Source organism: Pseudophryne corroboree, assembly GCF_028390025.1.
Source record: "Pseudophryne corroboree isolate aPseCor3 chromosome 7 unlocalized genomic scaffold, aPseCor3.hap2 SUPER_7_unloc_10, whole genome shotgun sequence".
Lineage (NCBI taxonomy): Eukaryota > Metazoa > Chordata > Amphibia > Anura > Myobatrachidae > Pseudophryne > Pseudophryne corroboree.
This window is the reverse complement of record NW_026967609.1, coordinates 276,868-293,991: the sequence shown is the minus strand read 5'-3', so window position 1 is coordinate 293,991 and position 17,124 is coordinate 276,868. Positions and strand designations below refer to the sequence as shown.

Below are 17,124 nucleotides of genomic sequence, written 5' to 3'. Positions count from 1 at the left end.
ACATGAGACGGCCGACAAACAATTAGTACCGGTCCAGACGTCTCAAAAACACCGTCAGGGGTTTTAAAACGCCCGTTTACTTTAGTCGGACGACACAGACACAGACAGGGACACTGAATCCAGTGTCGACGGTGAATAAACAAACGTATTCCTTATTAGGGCCACACGTTAAAGGCAATGAAGGAGGTGTTACATATTTCTGATACTACAAGTACCACAAAAGAGGGTATTATGTGGGATGTGAAAAAACTACCATAGTTTTTCCTGAATCAGATAAATTAAATAAAGTGTGTGATGATGCGTGGGTTCCCCCCGATAGAAAATTATGGGCGGTATACCCTTTCCCGCCAGAAGTTAGGGCGCGTTGGGAAACACCCCTTAGGGTGGATAAGGCGCTCACACGCTTATCAAAACAAGTGGCGGTACCGTCTATAGATAGGGCCGTCCTCAAGGACCAGCTGACAGGAGGCTGGAAAATATCATAAAAAGTATATACACACATACTGGTGTTATACTGCGACCAGCGATCGCCTCAGCCTGGATGTGCAGAGCTGGGGTGGCTTGGTCGGATTCCCTGACTAAAAATATTGATACCCTTGACAGGGACAGTATTTTATTGACTATAGAGCATTTAAAGGATGCATTTCTATATATGCGAGATGCACAGAGGGATATTTGCACTCTGGCATCAAGAGTAAATGCGATGTCCATAACTGCCAGAAGATGTTATGGACACGACAGTGGTCAGGTGATGCAGATTCCAAACGGCACAAAGGTGTATTGCCGTATAAAGGAAGAGGAGTTATTTGGGGTCGGTCCATCGGACCTGGTGGCCACGGCAACTGCTGGAAAATCCACCGTTTTTACCCTAAGTCACATCTCTGCAGAAAAAGACACCGTCTTTTCAGCCTCAGTCCTTTCGTCCCTATAAGATCATATCTGCCCAGGGATAGAGGAAAGGGAAGAAGACTGCAGCAGGCAGCCCATTCCCAGGAACAGAAGCGTTCCACCGCTTCTGACAAGTTCTCAGCATGGCGCTGAGACCGTACAGGACCCCTGGATCCTACAAGTAGTATCCCAGGGGTACAGATTGGAATGTCGAGACGTTTCCCCTTCGCAGGCTCCTGAAGTCTGCTTTACCAAGGTCTCCCTCCGACAAGGAGGCAGTATGGGAAAAAATTCACAAGCTGTATTCCCAGCAGGTGATAATTAAATTACCCCTCCTACTACAAGAAAAGGGGTATTATTCCACACTATATTGTGGTACTGAAGCCAGAAGGCTAGGTGAGACTTATTCTAAATCTAAAAATTTTTTGAACACTTACAAAGGTTCAAATCAAGATGGAGTCACTCAGAGCAGTGATAACGAACAGGAAGAAGGGGACTATATAGTGTCCCGGGACATCAGGGATGCTTACCTCTATGTCCCAAATTTGCCCTTCTCACTAAGGGTACCTCAGGTTCGTGGTGCAGAACTGTCACTATCAGTTTCAGACGCTGCCGTTTGGATTGTCCACGGCACCCCGGGTCTTTACTAAGGTAATGGCCGAAATGATGATTCTTCTTCGAAGAAAAGGCGTCTTTATTATCCCTTACTTGGACGATCTCCTGATAAGGGCATAGTCCAGGGAACAGTTGGAGGTAGGAGTAGCACTATCTCGAATACTGCTACAACAGCACGGGTGGATTCTAAATATTCCAAAATCGCAGCTGATCCCGACGACACGTCTGCTGTGCCTAGGGATGATTCTGGACACAGTCCAGAAAAAGGTGTTTCTCCCGAAAGAGAAAGCCAGGGAGTTATCCGAGCTAGTCAGGAACCTCCTAAAAACAGTGCATCATTGCACAAGGGTCCTGGTAGAAAATGGTGGCTTCCTACGAAGCAATTCCATTCGGCAGATTTCACGCAAGAACTTTTCAGTGGGATCTGCTGGACAAATGGTCCGGATCGCATCTTCAGATGCATCAGCGGATAACCCTATATCCAAGGACAAGGGTGTCTCTCCTGTGGTGGTTATAGAGTGCTCATCTTCTAGAGGGCCGCAGATTCGGCATTCAGGATTGGATGCTGGTGACCACGGAGCCCAGCCCGAGAGGCTGGGGAGCAGTCACACAAGGAAAAAATTTCCAGGGAGTGTGATCAAGTCTGGAGACTTTTCTCCACATAAATATACTGGAGCTAAGGGTAAATTTATAATGCTCTAAGCTTAGCAAGACCTCTGCTTCAAGGTCAGCCGGTATTGATCCAGTGGGAAAAACATCACGACAGTCGCCCACGTAAACAGACAGGGCGACACAAGAAGCAGGAGGGCAATGGCAAAAACTGCAAGGACTTTTCGCTGGGCGGAAAATCATGTGATAGCACTGTCAGCAGTGTTTCATCCCGGGAATGGAAACTGGGAAGCAGACTTCCTCAGCAGGCACGACCTCCACCCGGGAGAGTGGAAACTTCATCGGGAAGTTTTTTCCACATGATTGTAAACCGTTGGGAAATACCAAAGGTGGACATGATGGCGTCCCGTCTGAACAAAAAACGGGACAGGTATTGCGCCAGGTCAAGAGACCCTCAGGCAATAGCTGTGGACGTTCTGGTAACACCGTGGGTGTACCAGTCGGTGTATGTGTTCCCTCCTCTGCTTCTCATACCTAAGGTGCTGAGAATTATAAGACGTAGAGGAGTAAGAACTATACTCATGGCTCCGGATTGGCCAAGAAGGACTTGGTACCCGGAACTTCAAGAGATGTTTACAGAGGTCTTATGGCCTCTGCCGCTAAGAAGGGACTTGCTTCAGCAAGTACCATGTCTGTTCCAAGACTTACCGCAGCTGCGTTTGTTGGCATGGCGGTGGAACGCCGGATCCTAAGGGAAAAAGGCATTCCGGAAGAGGTCATTCCTACCCTGGTCAAAGCCAGAAAGGAGGTGACCGCACAACATTATCACCACATGTGGCGAAAATATGTTGCGTGGTGTGAGGCCAGGAAGGCCCCACAAAGAAATTTCAACTCGGTCGATTCCTGCATTTCCTGCAAACAGGAGTGTCTATGGGCCTCAAATTGGGGTCCATTAAGGTTCAAATTTCGGCCCTGTCAATTTTCTTCCAGAAAGAATTGGCTTCAGTTCCTGAAGTCCAGAACTTTGTCAAGGGAGTATTGCATATACAACCCTCTTTTGTGCCTCCAGTGGCACTGTGGGATCTCAACGTAGTTCTGGGATTCTTCAAATCACATTGGTTTAAAACCAGTCAAATCTGTGGATTTGAAGCATCTCACATGAAAAGTGACCATGTTCTTGGCCCTGGCCTGGACCAGGCGAGTGTCAAATTGGTGGTTTTTTTTTCTCAAAAAAGCCCATATTTGTTTGTCCATTCGGACAGGGCAGAGCTGCGGACTCGTCCCCAGTTCTCTCCCTAAGGTGGTGTCAGTGTTTCACCTGAACCAGCTTATTGTGGTGCCTTGCACCTACTAGGGACTTGGAGGACTCCAAGTTGCTAGATGTTGTCAGGGCCCTGAAAATATAGGTTCCAGGACGGCTGGAGTCAGGAAAACTGACTTGCTGTTATCCTGTATGCACCCAACAAACTGGGTGCTCTTGCTTTTAAGCAGACTATTGCTAGTTGGATGTGTAATACAATTCAGCTTGCACATTCTGTGGCAGGCCTGCCACAGCCAAAATATGTAAATGCCCATTCCACAAGGAAGGTGGGCTCATCTTGGGCGGCTGCCCGAGGGGTCTCGGCTTTACAACTTTGCCGAGCGGTTATTTAGTCAGGGGCAAACACGTTTGTAAAATCCTACAAATTTGATACCCTGGCTAAGGAGGACCTGGAGTTCTCTCATTCGGTGCTGCAGAGTCATCCGCACTCTCCCGCCCGTTTGGGAGCTTTGGTATAATCCCCATGGTCCTTTCAGGAACCCCAGCATCCACTAGGACGATAGAGAAAATAAGAATTTACTTACCGATAATTCTATTTCTCGGAGTCCGTAGTGGATGCTGGGCGCCCATCCCAAGTGCGGATTATCTGCAATACTTGTACATAGTTACAAAAATCGGGTTATTATTGTTGTGAGCCATCTTTTCAGAGGCTCCGCTGTTATCATACTGTTAACTGGGTTTAGATCACAAGTTGTACGGTGTGATTGGTGTGGCTGGTATGAGTCTTACCCGGGATTCAAAATTCCTCCCTTATTGTGTACGCTCGTCCGGGCACAGTACCTAACTGGCTTGGAGGAGGGTCATAGGGGGAGGAGCCAGTGCACACCACCTGATCGGAAAGCTTTACTTTTGTGCCCTGTCTCCTGCGGAGCCGCTATTCCCCATGGTCCTTTCAGGAACCCCAGCATCCACTACGGACTCCGAGAAATAGAATTATCGGTAAGTAAATTCTTATTTTTTAAAGTACTTCACTATTGTGTGCCTCCTATTTTTTTCAGTATATATATTATATTTCTCTAACGTCCTAGTGGATGCTGGGGACTCCGTAAGGACCATGGGGAATAGACGGGCTCCGCAGGAGACTGGGCACTCTAAGAAAGATTTAGTACTACTGGTGTGCACTGGCTCCTCCCTCTATGCCCCTCCTCCAGACCTCAGTTAGAATCTGTGCCCGGACAGAGCTGGGTGCATTTTAGTGAGCTCTCCTGAGCTTGCTAATAAGAAAGTATTTTAGTTAGGTTTTTTATTTTCAGAGAGCTTCTGCTGGCAACAGACTCTCTGCTACGTGGGACTGAGGGGAGAGAAGCATCCCTACTAACTGCGGCTAGGTTGCGCTTCTTAGGCTACTGGACACCATTAGCTCCAGAGGGATCGAACACAGGAACCTAACCTTGGTCGTCCGTTCCCGGAGCCGCGCCGCCGCCCCCCTCGCAGAGCCAGAAGACAGAAGCCGGCGGGTTGAAGCAAGAAGACGTCAAAATCGGCGGCAGAAGACTCCTGTCTTCATATGAGGTAGCGCACAGCACTGCAGCTGTGCGCCATTGCGCCCACACTAACCCACACACTCCGGTCACTGTAGGGTGCAGGGCGCGGGGGGGGGGCGCCCTGGGCAGCAATTGATTACCTCCTGGCAAAAAAGCAGCATATATACAGCTGGGCACTGTATTATGCATGAGCCCCCGCCATTAATTTTACACAAAATCGCGGGACAGAAGCCTGTCGCTGAGGGGGCGGGGCCTTCTTCCTCAGCACTCACCAGCGCCATTTTCTCTCCACAGCTCCGCTGAGAGGAAGCTCCCCAGGCTCTCCCCTGCAGACTCACGGTAGAAAGAGGGTAAAAAGAGAGGGGGGGCACATAAATTTAGCGCATTAATCATATATACAGCAGCTACTGGGTAAACACTAAGTTACTGTGTGATTCCTGGGTCATATAGCGCTGGGGTGTGTGCTGGCATACTCTCTCTCTGTCTCTCCAAAAGGCCTTGTGGTGGTCCTGTCCTCATATAGAGCATCCCCTGTGTGTGTGGTGTGTCGGTACGCGTGTGTCTACATGTTTGACGAGGAGGGCTATGTGGAGGCAGAGCAGGTGCAGATGAATGAGGTGTCTCCGCCGACGGCGCCGACACCTGATTGGATGGATATGTGGAAGGTGTTAAATGATAATGTAAACTCCTTGCATAAAAGGTTGGATAAAGCTGATGCATTGGGATAGTTGGGGTCTCAGCCCATGCCTGATCCTACAGCGCAGAGGCCGTCAGGGTCTCAGAAGCACCCACTATCCAAAATTGTTGACACAGATATCGACACGGATTCTGACTCCAGTGTCGATGACGATGATGCAAAATTGCAGCCTAAAATGGCTAAAGCCATCCGCTACATGATTATAGCAATGAAGGATGTATTGCACATATCAGAGGTAAACCCTGTCCCTGACAAGAGGGTTTATATGTATGAGGAGAAAAAGCAAGAGGTGACTTTTCCCCCTTCATATGAGTTAAATGAGTTATGTGAAAAAGCGTGGGATTCCCCCGATAGGAAAGTGCTGATTTCCAAAAGGTTACTTATGGCGTACCCTTTCCCGCCAACGGACAGGTTACGCTGGGAATCCTCCCCTAGGGTAGATAAAGCTCTGACACGCTTATCTAAGAAGGTAGCCCTGCCGTCACAGGATACGGCCTCCCTAAAGGATCCTGCCGATAGGAAGCAGGAAAGTATCCTGAAGTCTGTTTATACACATTCAGGTACTCTACTGAGGCCGGCAATTGCGTCGGCCTGGATGTGTAGTGTTGTAGCAGCATGGACAGATAATTTGTCTGAGGAACTGGATACCTTAGACAAGGATACCATTTTACTGACCCTGGGGCATATAAAAGACGCTGTCCTATATATGAGGGATGCCCTGAGGGACATTTGCCTACTGGGCTCTAGAATAAATGCAATGTCAATTTCTGCTAGAAGGGTCCTGTGGACTTGGCAATGGACAGGTGATGCCGACTCCAAAAAGCACATGGAGGTTTTACCTTACAAGGGTGAGGAATTGTTTGGGGACGGTTTCTCGGACCTAGTTTCCACAGCTACGGCTGGGAAGTCAAATTTTTTGCCATATATTCCCTCACAGCCTAAGAAAGCACCGTATTACCAAATGCAGTCCTTTCGATCACAAAGAAGCAAGAAAGTCAGAGGTGCATCCTTTCTTGCCAGAGGCAGGGGTAGAGGAAAGAAGCTGCACCATACAGCTAGTTCCCAGGAACAGAAGTCCTCCCCGGCTTCCACTAAATCCACCGCATGACGCTAGGGCTCCACAGGTGGAGCCAGGAGCGGTGGGGGCGCGTCTCCGAAATTTCAGCCACCAGTGGGTTTGCTCACAGGTGGATCCCTGGGCTATACAGATTGTGTCTCAGGGATACAAGCTGGAATTCGAAGTGATGCCCCCTCACCGTTACCTCAAATCGGCCCTGCCAGCTTCCCCCATAGAAAGGAAGTAGTGTTAGCGGCAATTCACAAGTTATATCTCTAGCAGGTGGTGGTAAAGGTTCCCCTCCTTCAACAGGGAAGGGGATACTATTCCACAATGTTTGTGGTACCGAAACCGGACGGTTCGGTCAGACCCATATTGAATTTAAAGTCCCTGAACATTTATCTGAAAAGATTCAAGTTCAAAATGGAATCGCTCAGAGCGGTCATTGCAAGCCTGGAAGAGGGGGATTTTATGGTGTCTCTGGACATCAAGGATGCTTACTTGCATGTCCCCATTTATCCACCTCATCAGGAGTACCTCAGATTTGTGGTACAGGACTGTCATTACCAATTCCAGACGTTGCCGTTTGGGCTCTCCACGGCACCGAGAATATTTACCAAGGTAATGGCAGAAATGATGGTGATCCTGAGAAAGCAAGGAGTCACAATTATCCCATACTTGGACGATCTCCTCATAAAGGCGAGGTCCAGAGAGCAGTTGCTGATCAGCGTAGCACACTCTCAGGAAGTGTTGCAGCAGCATGGCTGGATTCTGAATATCCCAAAGTCGCAGCTGATTCCTACGACGCGTCTGCCCTTTCTGGGCATGATTCTGGACACAGACCAGAAGAAGGTGTTTCTCCCGGCGGAGAAGGCTCAGGAGCTCGTGACTCTAGTCAGAGACCTCTTAAAACTGAAACAGGTGTCGGTGCATCACTGCACGCGAGCCCTGGGAAAGATGGTGGCATCGTACGAAGCCATTCCCTTCGGCAGGTTCCATGCGAGGATCTTTCAGTGGGATCTGTTGGACAAGTGGTCCGGATCGCATCTTCAGATGCATCGGCTGATCACCCTGTCCCCGAGGGCCAGGGTGTCTCTTCTGTGGTGGCTGCAGAGTGCTCACCTTCTCGAGGGCCGCAGGTTCGGCATACAGGACTTGGGTCCTGGTGACCACGGATGCGAGTCTCCGAGGATGGGGGGCAGTCACTCAGGGAAGAAACTTCCAAGGGTTGTGATCAAGTCAGGAGGCTTGTCTGCACATAAATATCCTGGAACTAAGGGCCATATACAACGCCCTGAGTCAAGCGGAGCCTCTGCTTCACAACCAACCGGTGCTGATTCAGTCAGACAACATCACCGCAGTGGCTCATGTAAACCGCCAGGGCGGCACAAGAAGCAGAGTGGCGATGGCGGAAGCCACCAGGATTCATCGTTGGGCGGAGAATCACGTGCAAGCACTGTCAGCAGTGTTCATTCCGGGAGTGGACAACTGGGAAGCAGACTTCCTCAGCAGGCACGACCTCCACCCAGGAGAGTGGGGACTTCATCACGAAGTCTTCACTCAGATTACAAATTGATGAGAACTGCCACAGGTGGACATGATGGCATCCCGTCTCAACAAAAAGCTACAAAGGTATTGCGCCAGGTCAAGAGACCCTCAGGCGATAGCTGTGGACGCACTAGTAACACCGTGGGTGTTCCAGTCGGTCTATGTGTTTCCTCCTCTTCCTCTCATACCCAAGGTGCTGAGAATCATAAGAAAGAGAGGAATAAGAACAATACTCATTGTTCCGGATTGGCCAAGAAGGACTTGGTACCCGGAACTGCAAGAAATGCTCACAGAGGACCCATGGCCTCTGCCTCTCAGACAGGACCTGTTGCAACAGGGGCCCTGTCTGTTCCAAGACTTACCGCGGCTGCGTTTGACGGCATGGCGGTTGAACGCAGGATCCTAGCGGGAAAAGGCATTCCGGATGAAGTTATACCTACGCTGATAAAGGCTAGGAAGGACGTGACAGCAAAACACTATCACCGTATATGGCGAAAATATGTTGCTTGGTGTGAGGCCAGGAATGCCCCTACGGAGGAATTCCAGCTGGGCCGGTTCCTGTACTTCCTACAGTCTGGAGTGACTATGGGCTTGAAGTTGGGGTCCATAAAGGTCCAGATTTCGGCCCTATCCATTTTCTTTCAAAAGGAACTGGCTTCTCTTCCTGAAGTTCAGACGTTTGTTAAGGGAGTGCTGCATATTCAGCCCCCTTTTGTGCCACCAGTGGCACCTTGGGATCTCAACGTGGTGTTAGGTTTCCTGAAATCCCACTGGTTTGAGCCACTTAAGACCGTGGAGCTAAAGTATCTCACGTGGAAGGTGGTCATGCTATTGGCCTTAGCTTCGGCTAGGCGTGTGTCAGAATTGGCGGCTTTGTCATGTAAAAGCCCCTATCTGGTTTTCCATATGGACAGGGCAGAATTACGGACTCGTCCGCAATTTCTGCCGAAGGTGGTGTCATCTTTTCATTTGAACCAACCTATTGTGGTGCCTGCGGCTACTCGTGACTTGGAGGATTCCAAGTTGCTTGATGTAGTCAGGGCTTTGTAGATCTATGTAGCCAGGACGGCTGGAGTCAGGAAAACTGACTCGCTGTTTATCCTGTATGCATCCAACAAGCTGGGTGCTCCTGCTTCAAAGCAAACCATTGCTCGCTGGATCTGTAACACGATTCAGCAGGCTCATTCTGCGGCTGGATTGCCGCATCCAAAATCAGTGAAAGCCCATTCCACAAGGAAAGTGGGCTCTTCTTGGGTGGCTGCCCGAGGGGTCTCGGCATTACAGCTTTGCCGAGCAGCTACTTGGTCGGGTTGAAACACATTTGCTAAGTTCTACAAGTATGATACCCTGGCTGAGGAGGACCTTGTGTTTGCCCATTCGGTGCTGCAGAGTCATCCGCACTCTCCCGCCCGTTTGGGAGCTTTGGTATAATCCCCATGGTCCTTACGGAGTCCCCAGCATCCACTAGGACGTTAGAGAAAATAAGATTTTACTCACCGGTAAATCTATTTCTCGTAGTCCGTAGTGGATGCTGGGCGCCCGTCCCAAGTGCGGACTTTCTGCAATACGTGTATATAGTTATTGCTTGATAAAGTGTTATGTTATGTTGGCATCCATTGTTTGATGCTCTGTTGTTGTTCATACTGTTGACTGGGTAAGTTTATCACAAGTTATACGGTGTGATTGGTGTGGCTGGTATGAGTCTTACCCTGGATTCCAAAATCCTTTCCTTGTAATGTCAGCTCTTCCGGGCACAGTTTCCTTAACTGAGGTCTGGAGGAGGGGCATAGAGGGAGGAGCCAGTGCACACCAGTAGTACTAAATCTTTCTTAGAGTGCCCAGTCTCCTGCGGAGCCCGTCTATTCCCCATGGTCCTTACGGAGTCCCCGGCATCCACTACGGACTACGAGAAATAGATTTACTGGTGAGTAAAATCTTATTTTTTCCGGCAGGGTCCACAGGTTATCCAAGGGATAACATTGGGATTTGATGAGGCAACAGCGGATTTGCACCAAACGATCAAAGCTTTCGGCCACTCAGCATACAACGGGCCCGTCCATAGATCCCCGCCTACTGGCTCAGGCAAATCAGTTTTTTGTTCGGTGAGGCAGGAGCCGGACCATGGTCACAGGGCTGCTGGTTTTTAGCAGCCATAAGCTTTTTTTAATTTTATTTTTATAGTCTTACTATGTTTTTTTGAGCGATCTTTCTAAAAAGCGTCTTATACGTACCTTGGAAAGAGTCGCTCCAACAACTCTCCGCCGGGTCACGACCACACTTACCCACGTGTACAGTGCTGTTTCGGCAGGCGTCTGTGTAGGATGTACTAGCAAGTCCAGCAGATGTTACCAGGCTGTGACTGGAGCACAGGGAGAAGGTAAGGCATTGGTTCCGCTTAGTAGGGGAAATACGAGACACAGCCGCACTGTATTGGGAGGAGACTACCAAACTGTAGCTGACACGGCTGCCACCTCGGGTACGCCAGCACTAGGCCTCAGGGATCATAGGCTCCAGGGGTAGCATGAGGCCGCGATACCTAGGGTTGATGTCAGTAGTTGGGAGTAAGACGCTCCCTTGGTGCCCCCCCCCCCCCCGGTACATGACCAGTGTCCTCCGAGTTCCCGCCATGAACTGTTTCCCGCTTCTGTCTGAGACGCTGTGTATCTAAAAGGACCCAGTTGCAGCATAGGCGGCTGTGTGACTGGTGCTTCAGTGTGCACTTGGGCGTCTGTGTTCGCTGTGGGTTCATGGAGCGGCAGTGTACACTTATAGCTTTTGGATCCACTCAGCGTTCAATAACGTATTGATCGATCCTGGAAGCGGGCTGAGTCTCCCTGTATCCCACTCTCCTGAGCCAGGTGATACAGCACTAAGTCTCTATCTACCTTTGAGTATGAGTAGTTGGATAAGTGCCTGATGCACATGAGTCTGTAAACTATTACTGCTGTTTCTTTCGCTGTGTGACTGAATATGTTTAAACTCCTATATAAGGTAATGCAGTAATATGTTTCTCCTAAATACGTGAAATGTATTTTGTAGTTGATTATGTGCTCATATTGCTTATTATATAATGTATAACCTGTGACTGATTGCTAGTGTGATTGCTGACTTTACTATAATTCTGTCAGTGTCTGTGTATTCCGATCCTCAATGCTGGTGCAAAGCAGGGAGGGATCGGATTGTATGTCACTTTAACAAGTTTTAAAGTGATTGTAGTCACAAATTGTGTAGTAACACCGTTCAGGTGTGTAATTTATTTATCATGTCTTAGAGGGGCAAGAGTGAGGAGGATACAGTCTCCACTGCAGCACCCACACTCATTTCATGTGTGTCTTACAAAGCTGGGTTAACCCCTCAGGATCTGGTTCAAAATGGATTATGTGCAAATTGGTTTAGCTTTCACCAAAGCCTCTTAAATAAGCCGAGGCAGGCACAGGTTCAAGTTGAACCCCCATGGGCTACTTTTGCGCAGACGTTATCCAGTATAGCTGAGCGGATAATGCCAGCTCCTATACAAGGGATAGGTTACCCTGTTAACCCTTACCTGCAACATTCCACCTGGGGTTTATCACATCCAGCACAGTAATTGGCAGCCTCTCCGCCAAAGCAGGCTGAAAGGCCTTTGGCAAGTAAATCACATGGACCTGAAACTACATCTTCACAGTCTACAAATGTTTCAGATGAGGACCGTCGGAAGATGAGGATTCATCGCACTCTGGATCTGCATACAGAGATGAGGAGGAAGGCCTCAGCTCAGTGGACATACCTTAGCTAATTAGTGCTATGAAAGCCATTCTATCTTTAGAGGAGGCAGCAGAGCCTTTGTTAAAATCTATGGCACCTGTTTTTAAACGTCCCAAAACAGTTAGGACTGCGTTTCCTGGGTCAGAACAGCTGACGGAAATTATGCAGTAGGCCTGGGTTACGCCCAGTAAACAGTTTAGAGTTCCAAAGAAATGGAATTCCCATTATCCTCTTCCGGCTGGGGACTGTTTAAAAAGGGAGGTGGCTCCCAAAGTAGATACGCATGTCATTTGGTGTGAAAATCTACATTCCTTCTGCCTTCAACATCATTAAATGATGTCACGGATAGGAGAGTCGATCGTTTTCTAAAAACCATTTTCTCTGTGGGGCAATTGTAAGACCAGCCATGGCTTCAGCCTGGAGGCAAAAGCAGTGGCAGCCTGGGCTGATGCATTGGAGGATGATGTTTCAATGGCATTTAGATTGCAAAAATCCTATGTTGCACATATCAAACAGGCTGCTGTTTTTATGGAAGAAGCAGCTTTGGATATGGGTAGAATTGCCTCTCAGGTATCGGTCTCAGCAGTAGCAGCTCGCAGACCGGTTTGGCTACGTACATGGAAAGCTGACTCAAAATCTAAGAAGGTTCTGGAGTCTTTGCTTTTACTGGAGATATTCTTTTTCGTAAAGAGTTAAACAGTATTTTGGAGTCAGAAGCAGATTCCAAGAAACTAAAGTTTCCTTCCACATACAAATCCAAGCCTAGATTTCCAGCCCTTTCGGACTCGAGGAAAAGGAAAGGGTTATGGCAAACCATCTCAATCCAACAATCCAACAAGTCTGGTAAGACTACAAAGCATTGTCCTACCACAGAACTGGCTTCCAAATCAGAAGATAAGCCAAGCAACTTCTTCAGTTTGCACAGATCTGGCAGCAGTCCACCACAGATGCCTGGGTGCAAGAAGCGGTATCTCACGGTTATGCGTTTGCTTTCAAGAAACACCCTCCACAAAGGTGTTTTTTTTGTACCAGCCCGTCTTCAGTGGAAACGAATGCCAGGGGTTTGCAAGAGGCAGTTCAGAAGGTGCTTCACTCAGGAGTGATAATTCCAGTTCCTCCTGCGCAACGAGGACAAGGTTTTTATTCCAACCTGTTTCTAGTCCAGAAGCAAAATGGGTCGTTCCGGCCCATACTCAGAGTGCTGAAAAAGTTCATTTGGGTGCCTCGGTTTCATATGGAGACTTAACGTTCCATTATTTTGGCCATGTAGCAGGAGGATTTTATGGTATCCCTGGATATACAGGATGCTTACCTACATGTTCCTATAGCCCTATCCCAGGTTTGCTATCCTCCAGCAACATTTTCAGTTTCAGGCTCTACCATTTGGACTGGCCACAGCTCCAAGAGTATTCACCAAATTTATAGCGGTAATGGCAGCTTATCTCCGTCAGCAGTGGATAAGCGTTTTTCGATACCGCGACGACTTATTAATCCTGGCACAGTTTCAGGAATTGCTTCTGTGTCATCTGCAACAGACAATAGCTTGTTTACATGGACACGTTAGCTCATAAATTGGGCAAAGTCATCCCTGGTTCCGTCACAACGGATGACTCATTTGGGGGCTGTGCTGTGTTCAGGTCTTCAGAGAGTAATTCTACTGTACCTCTGAACAAAATATCCAAAATTCAGTCAAGGATTCAGGAGCTGATACAGTCAAAGGGTATCCAGGGTATTGATGGTGTCGACATTCGACATTGTGGAGTATGATCCTTTCCAAATGGAATGGTTTTCATCAGACAATAAAAACGCAGACAATGGAAGTAAGGCGGTCATTAGCCTGGTGGCTACAGACATCCCATCTGGACAAAGGGAGACCCTTTTGGATATCAGATAGAGAAATTCTTACAACGGATGCCAGTCTCCAGGGCTGGGGAGCAGTGTCAGGAAGGAATTGCTTCCGGGGGCAGTGGACCAAGGAAGAAAGTTGCCTGCCAATAAATATATTGAAACTTCGGGCCATATATATGGCACTTATTCAGGCAAAGGACATCCTTCAAGGGAAACCAGTTTAAATCCGCTCGGACAATTCCACGGCAGTAGCGTACCTCAACTATCAGGGAGGAACTCCCAGCCAAAAAGCAATGGAGGAGGTAAGTCGCATGTTAAATTGGGCAGGCCTTGTCCGCAGTGTTCATTCCAGGAGTCCTAAACTGGGAAGCAGATTTTCTCAGTCGACACGCCATCCATGCAAACAAATGGGCTTTACACCCTGAGGAGGGGGTTACCGGAGCTAGATCTCATGGCGTCCCGTCAGAACAACAAATTTCCCGCATACAGGTCAAGAACAAATGATCCCAAAGCGACCTTTGTGGATGCTTTATCAGTGAGATGGGACTTTCGTCTGGCCTATGTGTTTCCACCAATCGCCCTGTTACCCAGGGTGGTGCGAAAGACAAAACAAGGAAGGGGCGCCGTGATACGAATAGCTCCGGCTTGGCCCAGAAGACATTGGTACACAGATCTGCAGAGGATGTCGATGGATGCTCCATTCTTACTCCCTCAACATCCAGATCTACTGTCTCAGGGTCCTTGCTATCACAAGCTCCTGGATCGACTGTCTTTGACGGCGTGGCTCTTGAGACTTCTATCGTGAAAGCAAGATGATTCTCACAATGGGTCTGGGACTCCAGGTAGACAACAAAAAGGTCGACACACCTTAGGTCGACGCCAATTGGTCGACACACCTTAGGTCGACGCCAATTGGTCGACACACCTTAGGTCGACGCCAATTGGTCGACACACCTTAGGTCGACATGGACAAAAGGTCGACAGGAACAAGGTCGACATGAGTTTTTTATGTTTTTTGGGTGTCGTTTTCTTCGTAGAGTGACCGGGAACCCCAAAAAGTGCACCGCGTCCCCTCGCATGGCTCGCTTCGCTCGCCATGCTTCGGGCATGGTGCCTTCGCTTCGCTCGGCACAGATTACCGTTCCAATCGTAGTCCACGTGGATTGTTAAGTATGAAAAGGTTCCAAAAAAGAAAAAAATTGTGAAACTCATGTCGACCTTTTTCCATGTCGACCTTTTGTCCATGTCGATATAAGGTGTCGACCAATTGGCGTCGACCTAAGGTGTGTCGACCTTTTTGTTGTCGACCTGGAGTCCGGATACCCTCACAACATGTAATTCAAACAATGCTTAGAGCAAGGAAACCTTCCTCAGTTCACATTTATCACTGAATATGGCAAGCCTATATTTAATTGGTGCAGTGACCGGAAATTTGACCCTGGGTCTTTCAGAGTTTCCAGAGTCTTAGCATTCCTTCAGGCAGGAATGGACAAAGGTCTACGGATGGCTTCTTTGAGAGTGCAGGTGTCGGCATTGACTGTATGGTTCCGTAAGTAAATTGCTAACATACAGGATGTGCGCACTTTTTTTCCAAGGAATGCTGCACATTCAACCTCCTCTTGTTCCTCCTACAGTGCCTTGAGACTTAAGTTTAGTTTTAAAGGCCCTTCAAGTTGCCCCATTTGAACCACTAAAACGAGTGGATCTTAAATGGTTGACAGCTAAAGTTCTCTTTCTACTGGCCATTGCTTCAGCTAGAATAGTTTCAGATTTAGGAGCATTGTCATGTCGCTCTCCATTTCTGACTTTTTATCTAGATAGAGCAGTTCTCAGAACCAAATATGGTTATCTTCCTAAGGTGGTGTCTAAATTCCATCTTAACGAAGAAATTGTAGTCCCGGCTTTCCAGGGGCCGGACCTTTCTGCGGGAGATGCATCATTGGACATAGCCCGTGCTTTAAGGATCTACGTGGATCATACCAGTGCCATCAGACAGACAGATTCTCTTTGTTTTCTACGGATTTCACAGGAGAGGATGGCCTGCTGATAAGCAGACACTGTTAAGATGGCTTCGGATGACGATTTCAGAAGCATATTCTGAAGCTGATCTTCCTGTTCCGGCTAATGTCTCTGCTCACTCTACTCATAAGGTACAGTAGGTCCATCATGTGCAGCACAATGTGGTGCTTCAGCAGAACAGATATGTAAGGCGGCCACATGGTCTTCCATTAACACATTTATTAGACATTATGCCAGTGATACCTTTGCCTCTCAGGACGATGAATTCGGGCGTAGGGTTCTCCTGTCCAGTCAGGAGCGTCCCCACCACTAAATTGCTTTGGGACATCCCAATGTTATCCTATGGATAACCTGTGGACCCTGCCGGAGAAATAATCATTTTGGTAGACTTACCGTTGATAACGCTATTTCTCCTAAGTCCACAGGATCAAAAGGGAACTCACCCTGACGCACCTGATTTGAGGATCCTTTCACCTACTAACCTCTTCCTTCTTGTACGGAAGGGTGTCCATGTGTGTTCTTATCGCCTGATTAGGGCTCTCTATGATGCTCCTGCCTAGTGCTTTATAAAAAAAAACAACTGATTTGCCTGAGCTAGGAGGCGGGATATATGGACGGGCCCGCTGCATGCTGGGAGGCCGAAAGCTTTGATCGTTTGGTGCCAATCCGCTGTCGCTACATCATATCCCATTGTTATCCTGTGAATCCTGTGGACTTAGGAGAAATAGCGCTATCAACGGTAAGTCTACCATAATGATTATTTTGTGGGACATTCTGCCAGACTCTACATGGAAATATTGTGTCTCATCACCTGCATGCAGAGCTGTCCATATTTCGCAGGTGTGACAAGTCCTCCTCAGTGTATTTGCGGCTGCCGTATGGGAGATACGCCTAGCAGGCGTGTGTGTGTGTGTGTGTGTGTGTGTGTGTGTAAATGTTGGTGTGTATAAGAAGAATCTGTGTGAGCACGTTCCCGCCTCACTTTGCCTTTGTGAGACTGTCCCTTACCTCCCCCGTTCTGCATCTTCTGTCATAAGGATTGATGCGTCCGTAATGGACCCCATGTTTGGGTCTGCCGCTGTAGTGCCCGCTGCATGGGCCCTCTGGTTGTTATCATGTAGCTTGCAGACACATTGGTGACACAGGTAAATAAGTCATTTTGCTCCCAGGCACAGGGAGCCTTTAATGCTGGTGATAATCTAGAACGATTTTAGGTACGAATGCACGATTTGGACGTCTCAAACGCTGCATTGTATGTAAATTGTGGATTATTTGAGTATTAATACAATTTGAT

At 48.3% G+C, this 17,124-nt stretch overlaps 1 protein-coding gene across 2 annotated transcripts in view; it reads left to right on the top strand.

Moving 5' to 3' along the window:
* The window catches only part of ALS2 (alsin Rho guanine nucleotide exchange factor ALS2), a 384,700-nt gene that overhangs the window by 143,354 nt on the left and 224,222 nt on the right, over positions 1-17,124 (top strand). The gene's annotated exons all lie outside the window — the stretch shown is intronic.